Source organism: Martes martes (genome assembly GCF_963455335.1).
Source record: "Martes martes genome assembly, chromosome: 14".
Classification (NCBI taxonomy): domain Eukaryota; kingdom Metazoa; phylum Chordata; class Mammalia; order Carnivora; family Mustelidae; genus Martes; species Martes martes.
The window spans coordinates 64,188,802-64,207,283 of record NC_137902.1 but is presented as its reverse complement, the minus strand read 5'-3'; positions in this window follow the sequence as shown (position 1 = coordinate 64,207,283).

Below are 18,482 nucleotides of genomic sequence, written 5' to 3'. Positions count from 1 at the left end.
GATATTAAAGACATGTGAGAGTATGCCAAAATGGCAAGATATATAATGAGAGGGTTAAAAGAAGCACAGAGAAAGGGGGTAGATTTTGAAATAATAAATTGTAATTATAGGGGTGCCTGGGTGACTCAGTGGGTTAGGGCCTCTGCCTTCGGCTCAGGTCATGATCTCAGGGTCCTGGGATCGAGCCCCAAATTAGGCTCTCTGCTCGGCAGGGAGCCTGCTTCCTCCTCTCTCTGCCCGCCTCTCTGCCTACTTGTGATCTCTGTCAAAAAAATAAATAAAATCTTAAAATAGGTAAATAAATAAATTGCAATTATAGAAATATCATTTAAATAATTAATAATTACAATAAATATAAGTGAACAGAACTTGGCCATTAAAAGAGGTCATCATATTGTATAAAAGCAAAACTGAAATCTAGAAACCTTGTTTAATCAAATATAACATGTCATGGAATTGAAAAGGTATATTATATTTCGTAAATCTAAGTAAAAAAGAAGAAATGTTATCAATTAAATTACAACAAAAGCTTTCTGATCACTTAGACTTCAATGCTAATTTTTTTTTTTTTTTTTTTTTTTTTTTTTTTTTTTAGAGATTTCCTTAAATGCCTGTGCTTATATGTCTTCCATTCTTTGCCAAAGGGCCTTGTGCATTCCTTCAATGTTCTAATAGGTAGTTTACATCTTTTTTTTTTAAAGATTTTTTTATTTATTTATTTGACAGACAGAGATCACAAGTAGGCAGAGAGGCAGGCAGAGAGAGAGGAGAAAGCAGGCTCTCCACAGAGTGGAGAGCCCGATGCAGGGCTCGATCCCAGGACCCTGGGATCATGACCTGAGCCGAAGGCAGAGGCTTTAACCCACTGAGCCACCCAGGCGCCCCGACTTCAATGCTAATTTAAAGAGCTCTTTTAGATTTATTTAGACGTGCAATTTATCATACATAACTACTATGTCCATATAAAAAGTAAAATAGAAGCAAAATACATTGATTAAAATGTTTCTAAAATTTCATCACATCCACTCAACCCTCATGAATCACCTTTCCATTTGTCAATATCTGTACAATATTATGGTTTGTGCTATCAAGAGCATTGGTGACTCAGCACTTCCTAAAATAATCCGAAAAAGAATTGAAAGTCAGGGCTCTGGGCTCTTAGGACTGCTTTGCAATTATGTATAGTCTAGTCTATTTTGTTTACTCTTATTTTGTGAATATTGCCAAATATGTCTGATTCATACTTTCTCCACTCCTTTCCCACAATCATTTAGTTTTTAGGGACTAAAAGAAAGTCCTACTATGCTCTCTTGGGATTTGATTCTGAGCCACTGACATCCATTCTTCAAGTTTGGATATGGGTACTTTTTTTTTTTTTTTTTTTTTAACTAAGCTCTAGGACCAACGTGGGGCTTAAACTCACAACTCCGGGATCAAGAGTTGCATGCTCTACCAGCCAAGCCACAGAGATACAGGTACTTTTGATGTTTGTGCATGTTCAGACAATGACAACTATGATGCAAATATCACCTGGATGACAGAGATTTTTAACGCTCCATTGACTGTAAGGTGAATCTTGATTTCAAAGTAGTTTAAATGCCAGATTTTATATATATCTTAAACTCCATAAAACAATGCATATGGTGGGGCGCCTGGGTGGCTCAGTGGGTTAAAGCCTCTGCCTTTGGCTCAGGTCATGATCTCAGGGTCCTGGGATCGAGCCCCACATCGGGCTATCTACTCAGCAAGAGACCTTGCTTCCTCCTCTCTCTCTCTGCCTGCCTCTCTGCCTACTTGTGATCTCTGTCTGTCAAATAAATAAATAAAATCTTCAAAAAAACACACACACAAAAAATGCATATGGCTTTTACAAGGACATGGGGCTCATGAATACAGAATGTTTCAAACTAGAAGATGAAAAAAGGAGCCACAGACAAATATTAAACGAAGGTAACCTGGTAGTCCCATATAGACCTGCAATGTCCACCATGGTAGGCACTAACCACATATGGCTTCTGAGCACTTGAAATGTGGTTAGTCTAAATTGAGATGTTCCATAAGTGTTCTACACATGCCAGATTTCAAAGACTTGTCACAAAAAAATAAGAAAAAATGATATCTCTCTGACAATTATTTCTATTATACGTTTAATTTGATAACATTTTAAATATATTGGGTTAAATAAATTTATTATTAAAATTGATAGCCAAACTGCAGAACAAGCCAAGATACCTTCAACAAATGAATGGATAAAGAAGATGTGGTTCATACACACAATGGGATATTCCTCAGCCATCAGAAAGGGTGAATACCCACCATTTGCATCGACATGGATGGAACTGGAGGGGCTTATGCTAAATGAAATAAGTCAAGCAGAGAAGGACAATTATCATATGGTTTCAGTTATATGTAGAACATAAGGAATAGTGCAGAGGACCACAAGGGAAGGGAGGGAAAACTGAATGGAAAGAAATCAGAGAGGGAGACAAACCGTAAGAGACTCTGGACTCTGGGAACCAAACTGAGGTTTCCAGAAGGGAGAAGGTGGAAGGAGGGGGCGACTGGATGATGGGTATTAAGGAGGGCATGTGTGGTGATGAGCACTGGGTGTTATATGCAACAAATGAATCACTGAACACTACATCAAAAACTAATGATGTACTATATGCTGGCTAAATGAACATAATAATAAAAAATAACTAATTAATTTTAAAAATTTTGATTTCAATTGATGAGCAAACAACTTCCTCAGGGAATGGGGAAAAAAAGTAAAATAAAATAAAGTAAATTTCATCTGTTTCTTTTTACTTTTTTTACTTTATTTTTTTTTAAGATTTTATTTATTTATTTGACAGACAGAGATCACAAGTAGGCAGAGAGGCAGGCAGAGAGAGAGAGAGGAGGAAGCAGGCTCCCCGCAGAGCAGAGAGCCCGATGTGGGGCTCTATCCCAGGACCCCAGGACCGTGATCCAAGCCGAAGGCAGAGGCTTTAATCCACTGAGCCACCCAGGTGCCCCACTTTATTTGTTTTTTATCTTTGTTTTTCTTTCTTTCTATCCTTTCAGTGTGGCTACTAGAAAATTCTTTTAAAAAATATTTTATTTTTATTTATTTGACAGACAGAGATCACAAGTAGGCAGAGAGGCAGGCAGAGAGAGAGGGGGGAAACAGGCTCCCCGCTGAGCAGAAAGCCCAATTCGGGGCTTGATCCCAGGGCCCTGGGATCATGACCCAAGCCGAAAGCAGAGGCTTTAACCCACTAAGCCACCCAGGTGCCCCGGCTACTAGAAAATTTTAAAATACATGTTATTTCTTATATAAAACTTCCATCAGACACTTTAAGAGCAAAAGCATTGTTAGGAAAAAAGTATGGTTACTACGTAATGATGAAAGTTTCAATTAACTAAGATGTAGTATAACTAAACATGTAAGTACATAATAAAATATCCTCAAGAAATAAAACAAAATTTGATAGAATTGCAGGTAGAAATTGATAAATCCATCTATCATATTGAAAGATGTCAACACATTTATCTCTACTATTGATAGATGTGGCTGTCAAAAATTTAACAGTGATTAAAAAGTCAGATAAAAAACACCATTAATGAGCCCAAATTTAATGAATGTATGTATAAATCTACATCTAAGATTAGAGGATACCCTGCATCCTCTAATTCACATGGTACCTTTACAAAAATTGATCCTGTACCAAGCCAATAAAACAAACACAATAAATTGCAAAGATCAAATATCATTTTAAAATAGGTTTTCTGTTTTGTTAAAAAAAAAAAAAACTAATTTGAAATGGGGTGCCTGGGTGGTTTAGTTGGTTAAGTGTCTGCCTTCAGCTCAGGTCATATTCCTGGGGTTCTGGGATCAAGTCCCGTATCAGGCTCCCTGCTCAGCGGGAAACCTGCTTCTCCCTCTGCTTGTGTTCTCTCTCTCTGTGTCAAATAAATGAATAAAATTCTTTTAAAAAACTTAATTTGATTCATTTTCCCTCCCTACTCCCCATGACCCCACACCCTGCCTCTCAAATTCTTCATATCAGAGAGATCATATAATTGTCTTTCTCTGATTGACTTATTTCACTTAGCATAATACACTCTAGTTCCATCCACGTTGTTGCAAATGGCAAGATTTGTTTCTTTTGATGGCTGCATAGTATTCCATTGTATATATATACCACATCTTCCTTATCCATTCATCTGTTGATGGAATCAGGAGGGAGACAAACCATAAGAGACCCTTAATCTCATGAAACAAACTGAGGGTCGCTGGGGGGTAGGAGGGTAGAGATAGGGTGTCTGGGTTATGGACATTGGGGAGAATATGTGCTATGGTGAGTGCTGTGAAATGTGTAAGGCTGATGACTCACAAACCTGTATTCCTGGGGCAAATAATATGTTAATAAAATTTTTTTAAATTTAATTTGAAAATGATAAATGAAAAGTCCTTTCATATTTAAAAATTTACCTACTCTTCGATAACCCTGAGTTAAAGAGAAAAATCACACTGGAAATTTGAAAATAAAACCTAGAACACTGTACGGACTTCTTTGTGGCAACCTGAAATAACAGGTCCTGAATTTATCCTCCCACCTAAAACACCAAAAAATAATAAAAAATAAGATATATGAAAAAACAGTTTTCAAAACCCTTGCCATCGGGCAACTTAAGATGGTGATCCATGAGAGATTGGAATCAAATGGGATGAACCCAAAGATTGTTCCAGTCTGCTGCCTTGAGAGTTTCTAGTCGGTGGTGCAGGGAGGGGAGACACAGGTGGAGACTGGGAGATTCACTGGGTCAAAGAGACAAAGCTGGGAGTTCTGGGAGTCAAAGTAACACAGCTGGCCCTCCCAGGACCTCCCATGTGCCTCAGTGGAGACACATGCACAGACAACCCTGGAAATCCACAGACTGCCTCCCTCAAGGATTCAGGAGAGTATGGACAGCACATACGTGTGTGGAACCCATAAAAGGGCAAGACAAGAACCACTATGATGCTTAACTTGATGTGTTAAATTGACTGGGCCACAGGGTGCCCAGTATTGGGTAAAACCTTACTGAGTGTGTCAGTGAGGGTGTTTCTGGGTGAGATTCACATTTGAATGTGTAGACAGAATAAAGCAGATTGCTCTCTACAATGTGGGTGGGCATCACATAATCAGTGGAAAGACTGATTAGAACAGAAGGCTGACCCTCCCCAAAGGGGAAGTCCTTTTGTCTGACTGCCTTCGAGCTGGGACATTGGTCTTTTCTCCTATGGTCAGACTCAAATACAAACACTGCCTCTTCTTGCATCTCGCTTGGTAAGCTTTCAGACTGGGATTTACACCACTGGATCTGCTGGGTCTCCAGCTTGCTGACTACAGATCTTGAGGCTTCTCAGCCCCCCTAACCTTGTGAGTCAATTCCTTATATTAATAATATAATTAGGGGCGCCTGGGTGGCTCAGTGGGTTAAAGCCTCTGCCTTCAGCTCAGGTCATGATCCCAGGGTCCTGGGATCGAGCCCTCCATCGGGCTCTCTGCTCAGCGGGGAGCCTGCTTCCTCCTCTCTCTCTGCCTGCTTCTCTGCCTACTTGTGATCTCTGTCTGTCAAATAAATAAATAAAATCTTTAAAATAATAATAATATAATTACATGACATAAAAATAATTAACTAATATAATTATAATTCCTGATAAGAATAATATATATCATATACATATATACGTCCTGTTGGTTCTATTACTATTGTACTATTACTCTATATTATATAATCATATTATTATTGTGTACAATAATCCATATATACAGCCTATCAGTTCTGTATCTCTGGAGAACCCTTACACAACTACCCAAAAGATCAAAGCGTTAAAAGATACTCATCCAGGTCCTGCCAGACTGGAAAACCTCATGATTTCTGGGACAACAGGAAGAGTGCTCCGAGGGACCTTGCCACGCTAGTGGGAAATAATTAGCCCCAGACTAAACTCTGTTCTGGTCCTGCCTAACAAACCATAAAGGCAGCCCTGGAGAGGATCTAACTGTTTCCAAGGAACTTACTGCAGCCTAGAGCAAAGCTCAGAAATATTCATAGAAATACAAAAGTGTTGAGCCCCCAGCAATGTAAAATTCATAATGTCTGACACAGTGAAAAAAAATCACCAAGCATGCAAAGAAACAGGAAAATACAACCTATATTGAAGAAAAAAAATGATCTGAAACCAAAATAGGACAGACACAGGTATTAGAATTAGCAGACAATGACATTTAAACAGTTTCTTTTACTGTATTCCATATGTTCAAAAAGTTAAAACACTGCATGTTGAAGCTTATAGGATACAGAGTTAATGATACTATGAGGGATGATTTTGTTTTGTTTTGTTTTTTAATTCTAGTATAATTAACATACAGTGTTATGTTAGTTTCAAGTGTACACATGAAGGATATTTTATTTTTTTACTTTTTTTTTGAAAAGATTTTATATCTTTGAGAAAGAGCACAAATGAAGGGAGGGACAGAGGGAAAGGGAGAAGCAGACTCCCCACTGCATGGTGAGTTGGGCTTGGACATGGGGCTTGACCCCTGGACCCTGCGATCATAACCTGAGCTGAAGTCAGATGCTTAACTGACTGAGGCACCCAGGCTCCTGAGGGATATTTTAGATGTTAATACTTGTATTAGAAAGACCAGGTGCTAAAGTTAATGAGTTAGGAAGAAAGATGTAATATAAATAAGAGCAGAAATCAAAATATAAAACAAAGATTATAATGGACCACCTGGCTGGCTCGGTGAGTAGAGCATAAGACTCTTGATCTCAGGTTCATGAATTTGAGCCCCACACTGGGTGTAGAGATTACTTAAAAAAAAAAAGAAAGAAAGAAAGAAAAAACAGAACGTTAAAGCCAAACATCAGTTCTTCAAAAACAAGTAAAATATTTAAATATCTGACAAGATTGCACTGGAAAAAAAAAAAAAGAAGAAAATCACAAATAGTAACTGGAGAGAAAATATCATAACAGAACACTACTATTACCTATACCAACAGTTTGGAAAATTGGACCCAGTAAACAAATTCCTTGAAACATATAACTTATTAACCAAGTCCTGACAGAGTACCCACTTCCAAGCTCACCTACTAGCAAAGCTTCAGTGCTTGCTGTTAGGCAGAGACTTAGCTCCATCCATGGCCTGAGGGTCCCCATGCCATGGTAGCTAGGGGTGGGAAATTAAGATCTATCTCATGAGCAGAAGACTATCAAAGAATTTATGGATATATCTTTAAAAAGGAAAAGAGCTAAAGGTTATCAATGACATGAAGTGAGCAACCTGCCTTATGTCTGTCTTGACACGATGTGACGTGAGGTGCACAGCTTCCTTATGAAGTATCCTTGCCGAAAATGTTTAACCTGAATTTAATCAAGCTTCTAGATCTAACTGCCAGGTACAGAAGATACTTTACATAATACAGGAAAAAATGTTGGAACAAGGTAAACGACACCATGAAGAAATTATCAGATGTATCATGGGGATATCGTCTCAGGACAACTGGCTTACAAAAAATATCATCGAAACCAAAATAAAACAATATGGAAAATGCCCAGATGTCCATCGACAGATGAATGGATAAAGAAGTTGTATATATTCCATTCTTTACAATGGAATAATTCTCAGCCACCAAAAGAAGACTATATACAATGGAATATTACTCAGCCATCAAAAAGAAAGAAATCTTGACATTTGTAACTATATGAATAGAACTAGAGGGTATTATGCTAAATGAAATAATTCAGACAGAGAAAGACAAATATCATACAATTTCACTTATATGTGGAATTTAAGAAACAAAACAGATGAACATCGGGGAAGTGAAGGAAAAATAAAATAAGAGGAAAATAGAGAGGGAAACAAACCATAAGAGACTTTTATCGATAGGGGACAAACTGAGGGTTGCTGGAGGGGAGGGGGTAGGGGATGGAGTAACTGGGTGATGGGTCTTAAGGACGGTATTTGATGTAATGAGCACAGGTTTTGTATTCAAATGATGAATCACTAAATTCTATCTCCGAAACTAATAATACAGTATATGTAAATTAAATTGATGGTTGTTTTTTTTTTTTAGATTTTCTTTATTTATTTGACAGAGAGAGAGACAGCTGGAGAGGGAACACAATCAGGGGAAGCAGGAGAGGGAGAAGCAGTCTCCCCACCCAGCAGGGAGCCTGATACGGGGCTTGATCCCAGGACCCTGGGATCCTGACCTGAGCCAAAGCAGATGCTTAACGACTGAGCCACCCAGCGGTCTGGAAAACATTGTTCTTAAGAGATGCATGGTGAAGTATTTGGGGTAAAGTCATGGGTCTGTAATTTATGTGAGAATGAATAACTCAGTAAATGGAAAGAAAGAGAGGGAGTGGGGGGTGAAGGGAGAGAAAAGATAAGGTAAACCAAATTTGGCAAAATAATAATAATTGATGAATCTAGGAGAGGAATATATAGGTTTTATTATTATTACTCTTAAACTTTTTTGTAGGAATACCAGCAAAAGAAATGATGAATAAGGATGTCAATTACCTGGCGTTGGGGTGGTGGCAGAACAAGATGACAGGGAAAAGAGGGTCCCATACGTGTAGAGTACTATTAAAGTTGAAGTTTTAATGTTGGGTTGTGGTTTCATGAATGCTTATTACATTATTACCATAAATTAATAATTATATGAATAAAGAGTGTCATAAGTGCACCAATGATGAGACCGCATCATGAACCAAGCATTACATTATTCCATTTCTGTGTTCTTAAGTCACCACCAGCCTGCTCCCCCGGAAACACTGAAAATAACCATGTACCTTGGGTGGAAAATTCCAGTGATGGGAGAAAAGCTGGACCTACAGCTATTTGAGAATGAGCTCTGAATTTTTCATCCCTTTCATCTGAAGCTAATAATTGCGGTGTTCTGAGAATAATGAACAACTATTTTAAATACTCTACCATTAACCAATGATTCAACCTTGTTTAATCACATTCTTATTTAAAGAAAATGATACACTTCCACTGTTCTTTAAGGAGACACGAGTAAGGATGAAATTATCATGAAGATACACAGTATAAGAAGACTAAATATATAACTTCTATTTAACAAAATTAGCGTTAATAATATTTCCAATAATTTATCATCTTAGAGTGTATATTTATTTTATTGCATCTAAGTGGAAGATTGCATAGTGGTAGAGAAGCTGTGCTTTGGAGTCAGAAAATCTTTGGGTTCAAGTCTCCATTCTACCTCTTTTTTTTTTTTTTTTAAGATTTTATTTATTTTGACAGAGAGAGACACAGTGAGAGAGGGAACACAAGCAGGGGGAATGGGAGAAGCAGGGCTTCCCACTGACCAGGGAGCCCGATGCGGGGTTGGAACCCCGGACCCTGGGATCGTGACCCGAGCCAAAGGCAGACGCTCAACAACTGAGCCACCCCGGTTCCCCTCCATTCTACCTCTTACTAGCTGTCTGACACTGGGCAAATATTAGATCTCTCTACAACTCAGTTTCCTCACCTAAAGCAGAATCTTTATCAGAAAGATTGTTCCATCCTTAAAAATAGTCCATTTAAAGTTCTTCATTCAGCTCATGGCATGGCTGAATGTTATAAAAGGTCAAAGGTAGCTATTGTTACGATACTGAAACATTTAAATTGATTTACTTTATCTGTCTATTAATCTATACACACACATATTTTAATATATACGTATGTGTATTTCCTACATACTGACAAATTTACTTAAACAAATAATAAAATAAATATGTGAATTTAATAAAATAGTAACTTAAATAAAATAAATATGTGAAACTCTGAACACTGGTAAATGTAAACACTGAATTTCCTTAACACATTTCTCATTGCATGATCTCTAATTCTCATTGACTCTACCATTTTACTATTTAAAAATCCTATGATTATTGCCTTTACAAGTATTTAGAAGCCATTAAAATGAAGATGAGTTTATTTTTAGTTTTGGAGTTTTATGTTTTTAAAGATGGAAGAGAATGTTCAACTTGGACATTTTCATGACTGAATAAGTCTACAGAGCTTCTGCCCTTACCCCAAGACTTGTCTATTTTATATTGAAATATGGAGAAATTCCATTTTACTTATTTATTTTTACTTAATTTAATTAGCATATGGTGTATTATTAGTTTCAGGGATAGAGTTTAGTGATTCAACAGTTGCATACAGTACCCAGTGCTCATTACATCAAGTGCCCTCCTTAATGCCCATCACCCAATTACCCCATCTCTCCACCCTCTCCCCTCCAGTAACCCTCAATTTGTTCCATAAAATTAAGAGTCTCTAATGGGTTGTCTCCCTCTCTGTTTTTATCTTATTTTATTTTTCTTTCTTTTTACCTATGTTCATCTGTTTTGTTTCTTAAATTCCATACATGCAAGAAATCATACGGTGTTTTGCTAGCCTCTTTGCTTTCCTTTCCTTAAGCTATCAAGGAAGGTATTCACAGATCTTTTAAAATGCTATATTTTACTCCAGAGATATTCGAGAAGTCTCATTTTAGTTCCTTCCTTCCTTTCTTCCTCCCTCCCTTCTTCCTTTTTTTTTTTTAAAGGTAGTTGAAGAGAGTTATTCTAATTAAAGGTTTAATATATAATGATCTTTACACTGTGAAGCTTTGAAAAGTGTTAGTTAAATAGCAGTATCTTGAAATTATAAGTAAAATGATACCGGCAGCATATTCTTCCCTTTTGGTGTGTGGTCATTGTAAAAACAGCACAAAACTAGTTGAATGGCAATGTTTTTAAATGACCACATATCCCTTTACACTAAGAGAACAATCTGTGTCTATTTCCTTCTAGTGTAAGTCCATGCTTTTATAAACTTGCAGTCACAGTGTTTGTGTCTGAGTGTGTGGTATTTGATTAAGGGAAATACCATAATTTAAGTATTGAACCATTTCCCTATTAGACTTCTAAGTTGACTCTAAATTTTTGTTATTACAGAAAATGTTATTACAACATAGCAAGTTTTTTCAAGCATATGACTTATTTGTATAGCGTTATTTCCTTATGGCAAAATAATGTTAGAGGAATATTAAGCTTAAAAAAAAACCAGAATGGGCATAATCACTCTTCATTGCTGTATCACTTTCCAAAAGGAAGTGTGTGTATATATGTGTGTAAAATATAGCAGTATATATTTTAGGATCTTATCTGAAAATGAGTGTACCAAAGATATGCTTTTTTCAACTTAAATTATCTAACTGAGACTACATGTTGAAATTAACTTGACCAATCGTACTTTTGTCTTCTTCATCATTGTCACCTTTTTTTTTAAAAAAGCACAATCAATTAAGAGACTTGGATGTACTATTCGGGATTCAGTTTAAAAGGAGAGTTTCCACTTAAGGCCATAATGAGATATTGGTTACTGTCAAAAGGTTAAATCCCAACTAGTTTCCTGGTCTGGCCAGTTCAGCTTTATTGCCGTCTGAAGATGGATACGTTGAATTTATTAAATTGTCTAGAGCTACAACCCACTAAATGTACTTGTCATATTTTCCTCAGTCATGGGATAACTGAATTAAGCTGCAATCTTTACAAAATATAGATAAGAAGAGAAATACTTGGTTTGTAGCTGGTAGGGATGAGAGTGGCTTCATCTATTTTACCAATTTGTCTCTACTACCCTCTAGTGGAATCATAGTCATAATATCCTCACAGCATTGCCTCCAGATTACTAATACACCATGTATACAGAGTTTTGTCAATTTCAGCTTCACAGAGTTAGATATAATAAACTCCTGGAGGGAATTACCTTTCTGCTGGCAATCTTGGATCTCTCTTTCCCCCACTCATCCTCTCTGTATAGTACTGCCAGATTAATCTGTTTAAATACAAAATGTGATCCTGTCACTCCCCGCTCAATCAAATCAAAAAACCTTTTGTCTTTCCCTTTGCATTGTTTGAAGTGCTGCAGGTAAGCTTCCCTGCAGTGACTTCTAAAACCCTTCATGATAGGAATCTAACTCTTCCTTCCCCTCTTCTATCTCTTTACCTCCTATCCCACTTTACCCTCCAGCCAAATCCCACTGCTGGATGTTCTCCAAACCTGGCCCCTGTTTTTCTTCTTTCTGCCTAGAATGTCTCCCACCTGATCATTCCCACCAATATCCTTCTTCCATTTCTCTTTGCCAAAGTTGGGCTTATATTTCAAGAATTAGTTCAAATGCACTCTTTGTTTAGCTTGACCCAGCTCCCTTCGTCAATCCCTCGCATGCCAGGTGCCTTTTTGACGCTGAGCTGTCTGCTGCATATGCTGTTTCCTTCCCAGATGTTCTGGGCAGACTCCTCTCCTTCATTCCCATATAAACGGATAATATCAGCTTTCCTATCCGACCCAAAGCAAGGGTCACAGCATTAATGAAGCCTTATCTGCCTCCCCCAGAGTCTTTTTTCCCCCTCTTCTATGACCCCATAGCAGCGTATTCCACCGCTCACCACCAGAGCAATTTTTGTGAGAGATAGACAGTGATAAATCACACTTGTGAAGTGCTTACTGTGGGTTAGGCATTGATCTAAGGAAATAGTAGATGGATGACCTCATTTTATACTCAAAAAGATACAACCAGGTACTATTCATATCTTCATTTGAGTAAATGAGGCACAAAGAAATAAAGTGATTTGCTCAAAGCCACAGATAAATTAAGGGGGAGAACCAGGATTTGAAAGGATTTGAGGCCATGCAGTCTTGATCATGAGCTTTTTTTTTTTTTTTTAAAGACAGAATGAGCACAGAAGCATGGGGAGGGCCGGGGGAGAGAATCTCAAGCAGTCTGAGCCGGGAGACTGATGTGGGGCTCAATCACAGCACCCTGAGATCATGACCTGTGCCGAAATCAAGAGTTGGCTGCTTAACCAACTGAGCCATCCAGGTGCCCCAACGATCCTGAACTTTTAACTACTGTGATGGTATGGCCATTTCTGGAGGGCTTTTGTTGGGACGGCACAGCTTCAACATTTCTCCTCCTGCCTCACATTTTTTTTAATCTGTTCTTGTCTTCTGACTATTGCTTGATTGAATTATTTTTTCTTTGGGTGCTGAGTTTGATAAGTTCTTTATAGATTTTGGATACTGACCCTTTATCTGATAAGTCATTTGCAAATATCTTCTCCCATTCTGTTGTCTTTGGTTTTGTTGACTGTTTCTTTGCTGTGCAAAAGCTGTTTATTTTGATGAAGTCCTAATCGTTCATTTTTGCCTTTGTTTCCCTTGCCTTTGGAGATGTGTCTAGTAAAAATTTGCTGTGACCGAGGTCACAGAGGTTGCTCCCTGTGTTCCCCTCTAGGATTTGATGGATTTGATGGATTCCTGGCTCAGTCTTTCATTCATTTTGAGTCTATTTTTGTGTGTGGTGTAAGGAAATGGTCCAGTTTCATTCTTCTGCATGCGGCTGTCTTATTTTCCCAACACCATTTGTTGAAGAGACTGACTTTTCTCTATTGGATATTCTTTCCAGCTTTCTTAAAGATTAGTTGACCATAGAGTTGAGGGCCCTACCTTACATTTTGAGTCTGTGGTTGGGGTTAGGCTGTGGAAAGACTCACATGGGATCCCTGGAGTAGGAAGAAATTCTTGTTTCGTCTTTGAATTTTTTTTTTTTCTTTTTACTTTTTTCTCCATCTGGACCCTGAAGCTTTGAAAGGCAGGCTTGGGTCTGATTCTTGTTTGTATACCCATTATTTAAGCCCGCACTTGGGACATAATAAAGGCTCCATATAGTTACCAAATGTTGAAACAGCAGGTATCTTTCCCTTTTTGTCTTATCTGGGTACCACATCACTATACTTTGTATTCCCTCAATACTTGATGTAAGCTATCAGCTAAAGGAAGATATTTAACTAGTGAGCCTAAAAGAAGTGTAATCATTTGATGTATTTTTCTTATCTTGGCCCCTCCTCTCAAGTCAAGGAGGACAGGTAGTCTAATTCATCTTTGTATCTTTAGTGGCCCCCAATAATGCCAAATCAAATATTTGGTGAGTGGAACTGAAAGAGTTTAATTTCCTGTCATACCTGTAAGTGCCTGTCTCATTTTTGAAGAAAGAGTCAATTATGTTTCATCGCTATCATTTTAACAGGAGGAGTGTGTTTTTGCCACTCTGCTCTTTGGAACGTGTCAATTACAGTAAACATTTAAAAAGAAGCAGAATATGGCAGGTGAAACCCCAGGCCTGTATCATTTCAGATGACAGCTTATTGAGTTAAATTAGAACTTCCTTTGTTTAACACCATTAGAAAATAAACTTTTATATTAATTCCTTAACTTACTCATCCATAATCCATTGCCCTGGGACAACTTTACGAAGATCAAGATTTTTTTTTTTTTAAGATTTTATTTATTTATTTGTTAGAGAGAGAGAGCACACGAGCACAGGCAGACAGAATGGCAGGCAGAGACAGAGAGAGAAGCAGGCTCCCTGCTGAGCAAGGAGCCCGATGTGGGACTCAATTCCAGGACGACGGGATCATGACCCAAGTCAAAGGCAGCTGCTCAACCAACTGAGCCACCCAGGCATCCCTACGAAGATCAAGATTTAAAGAACTACTTCTCCGGGGGCGCCTGGGTGGCTCGATGGGTTAGGCCTCTGCCTTCGGCTCAGGTCGTGATCTCAGGGTCCTGGGATTGAGCCCTGCATCGGACTCTCTGCTCGGCAGGGAGCCTGCTTCCTCCTCTCTCTCTGTCTGCCTCTCTGCCTACTTGTGATCTCTCTCTGTCGAATAAATAAATAAAATCTTAAAAAAAAAAAAAAACTACTTCTCCCTCTCAATATTTAGTTCTAGCATAAGGGCTTATTTTAGGCATAAGGAGTATTGTCATAAAATCGAAGAAGTCCATAAAAATTATAAAACACCTCAGAGATTCAACTAAAACAAGAACCCTGATCATCTCAGCAGCCCTGCTCACTTCTCCTGGCCCTGATTATGTTTAAAATCTTTTCAGTGTGACACTCAGACTGACCATGAATCTCATGAAGCTGAAGTGTCATGATCCTGCCTTAGCACAGGCCCCTTCCTGGGCTCTGAGAGGGGTGTTCCCATAATCACAGGTTTTTGATAAAATGCATACACTAAGGTAGGTTAGCCACAGGTCTTTAAGTGGTGGTTTCTTTCCAGTTCAACTCCCCACTAGTCGAACTTCCCCATCCGCCCAGTGGTACTGGCGGGACCAGAACATTGTGGGGATTCAGCTCAGGGGAAGTTGAGCTGAGGATACATTTAGTTGAGGATTAGTGGTATCTACTTATTCATCCCCAACGTTTCCAAGTCATTGCCAGCAGTCCTAATATAAAAACAGCTTCTGGAAATATTCCTTCTACCCATTCTGTGAATGATCCTGGCATGTGAAAATGGAGGTGTAGGGTCAGAGGTCTTATCTGAATTGGAAGTAAGTGAGTGGTGGGTAATAGAGGAGAAGCTAACCTGTGGGAAATTCTTCCAATTGACAGATGTGTAAAATTCTTATCACTACCTCATCCAAACTGAACTTCTCTTGTGTCAGGAATGCACTTATTAGCACAGCATGAACAACGATAAATGCATCAGACAATTTTTGGAATCTGGAAACTTTAGAATCATGCAAATAAGAATTTAGTGTAATACCTGTGTTTGTAAAGCATAAGCTTAGACCAGTCTTAAAAGCAGCTCATATGTGAAAGAAACTTGATAAATATTCTCTCAAATTTGATAGAAAGTCTAAAAAATCTACATGATGTTATCAATAAGGGGGTAAGAAGTCATAAAAACTTCTTTGAAATAATTAATCATAAAAAGCCAATTCAGATTAACCATGTTAAAGGGAAGATTGAATTATCTTTTTTCTCTTCATAGTAAATATAACAAAATTGTGTTTCATATAATGAGACAAAGATAAAGAATTTGCCAGTTGGAAGGATGAATAAGCGTTTAGAATACGCATTCCAAAAGTTGTTGCTCCCCAGAAATGTAGGACAAAAAGCATTATAAGGATATGTCAGACAATTAATAAAAATAAAATTTTCTATGAATTTTGCAATTTTATGGCACTTTTCAACTTTTAAAATTTTGTAATTTTACAATTTCTTATTCTCAAAATATATTCCCTATCACACCAAATCCAGCATCCTTTCTCTTTAAAACGGCCCCCAAATGGTAGATACTTCAGGCCTCATGGATCCTACATCTGCCTTTGTCCATCTGAGGACACATGGATATTATATTGGCACCTCATAATCAACATGCCCAAATCAGCACTCTCCCCAACACCTCCCCCCCACCCTCCCCCTCCAACCATAAGTATCCCTCAGTTTCTCTCCAGAAGTGTAGTGGTCTCCATCCACTGTCAAACATATAGCCTAGTCATCCCTGGTGACTCTTTCTCCCTTAGTCACACACCAAATCCATGCCTCAGACCTTGTACTTCTAGCTCATCATCATTTCCTCCTCTTCAAACTGACTACCATTCCCCCAGTTCGGCCTCTGTTGGGATAGAAGCAGAGCCCTCCACTGGTCTCCTGGCTCTGATGCTACCTCATTGTTCCTCCTCAGATCTCCTCTTCAGTTGACTTTTCCTTCCTAACCCCACCTCTGACTATGTCACCCACTATTAACTTTTTTTTTTTTTTTTTCCAATTCCACCCTTCATCCAAATCCTTTGGCGGGACCATGAAAGGCCTTCTTAGGCATGGATATTGCCTTACTGCATAACATCATTTCTCTGATCCTTTCTCTAGCCCCGCCAAACTCCATTTATGTTCCAGGAATACTGAATTAATTTCAGTCCATCAAAGATGCCTTATTATTTCTTCTCAATGGACTAGAAATCTCTCCTCATGCATGTGTCTGCTTCGCAGACACTTCATTCCTCGAGACTCAGTTTAGAACCTGCCTCTGCTGTGAAGCCTTGCCTGACTGCTCTGCCCTCCACCACACTCACAGCTACTAGTAACCAGCATGTTCTGCATAGAACAGCCTTACTTACTGCACTGTAAGCACTTGTTCTGCACCTATATGGGAAGACACATATCTGTTCATCTGTGGTCTTTGATCCTCATTGGTTGATGAATGAATTTCTCCTCTCTACCCCATCCCCAGATCTCAAATTTCCAGCGAAAGATTGAGATAAGTTGACACATGTGGATTTAAAGTATGGATGCCAAAAGCTTACCCATGATTTCTCTTTCTGTCTCTTTAGTTGGAGGAATGAGGATGGGAGCTTAGAGATTATATATGACAAACTTTTATTATGGAATTGTTTGAACATTTTACAAAAAAAAAACACATTTCTTTTATAATTCAAAAATGCCTAACTCGGGAACAGCTGAGATAGTTCCATGTTTTCAGCTGTGAGGAAAAGATCTTGGAACTTCATGTCTTGCTCTTTTCAACCACTTTACTTTCTGAATTATGTAAAGGGAGATCAGTCTTCTCCTCTTGAGTAAATTTTGCAGCAACTTCCAAGAATTTTATCCAGTAGCAAAAAAGAGGCTTTGGCCTCATCCATCCAACCATCCATCTATCCATTTTTATGCTAGGTAATATATTCACACAGTGAACACTTCAAAAGATACAACAGTCTCCCTCCCCACCTCTGTGCCCCAGGCACTCTTCCTCCAGGCACACTATTATTTGTAGCATTTCCTTCTAGGCTATTTTATGTTTACAGACAAGTGTTTCTTAACCTTTTTATCTGAAAAAAATACCTGTTTTAATCTGCTTGGGCTGTCATAACAAAATAGCATAAAATGGGTGACTTATACATCAGAAATGTATTTCCTCACAGTTCTGGAGGCTGGAAGTCTGAGACCAAGGAGCCCACATGGTGAGGTCTGGTGAGGCTTCAAGTTTATCCATGGCACCTTCCTGCTGTGTCCTCACAAGGAGGAGAGAGAGTGACCCCGTTCTCTAGTTTTTCTTCTAATAAGAGCACTAATCCCATAGTGAAGGCTATATAATGAAGCAAACTTATTTGCAGGGTCAACCACTCTTTTTTTTTTTCTAAATGGAGCTTACCAAAATATAAATATGACATTTTTTGTAGCACATGTCTTTCCATCCTCTCGTCCTCTGTTGATTTTTAATAGCACTTAGAGAATAGTTTTAAAATAGTTCTACACCTCTCTTGTGCAACCCCTTAGGACTCCTTAAGATTCTTGTTCCAAACTCTCTTTGTTGCTTAACACTGGGGGACACTCTGCTCCCCACAATGGCAGCGCACCTGCAGACGCCCTACATCCTACAATGGCGGCACCCTGAGTGTCTTGGGCAGACTTTAAGTGCTTATCTCATGGAATTTCCTCTGTTTGGAAACCACATCCCACAATTCTTTCTCCAGTGTTTGTTCGAATTAGTAATTTGCCCCTCTATGTTCTTGTTTCACTTTACAGCATAAATTACAATGTAAATGCCAGAATAAAATTCTAAGTATCATGTGTTCTCCTGCCCCCATCAC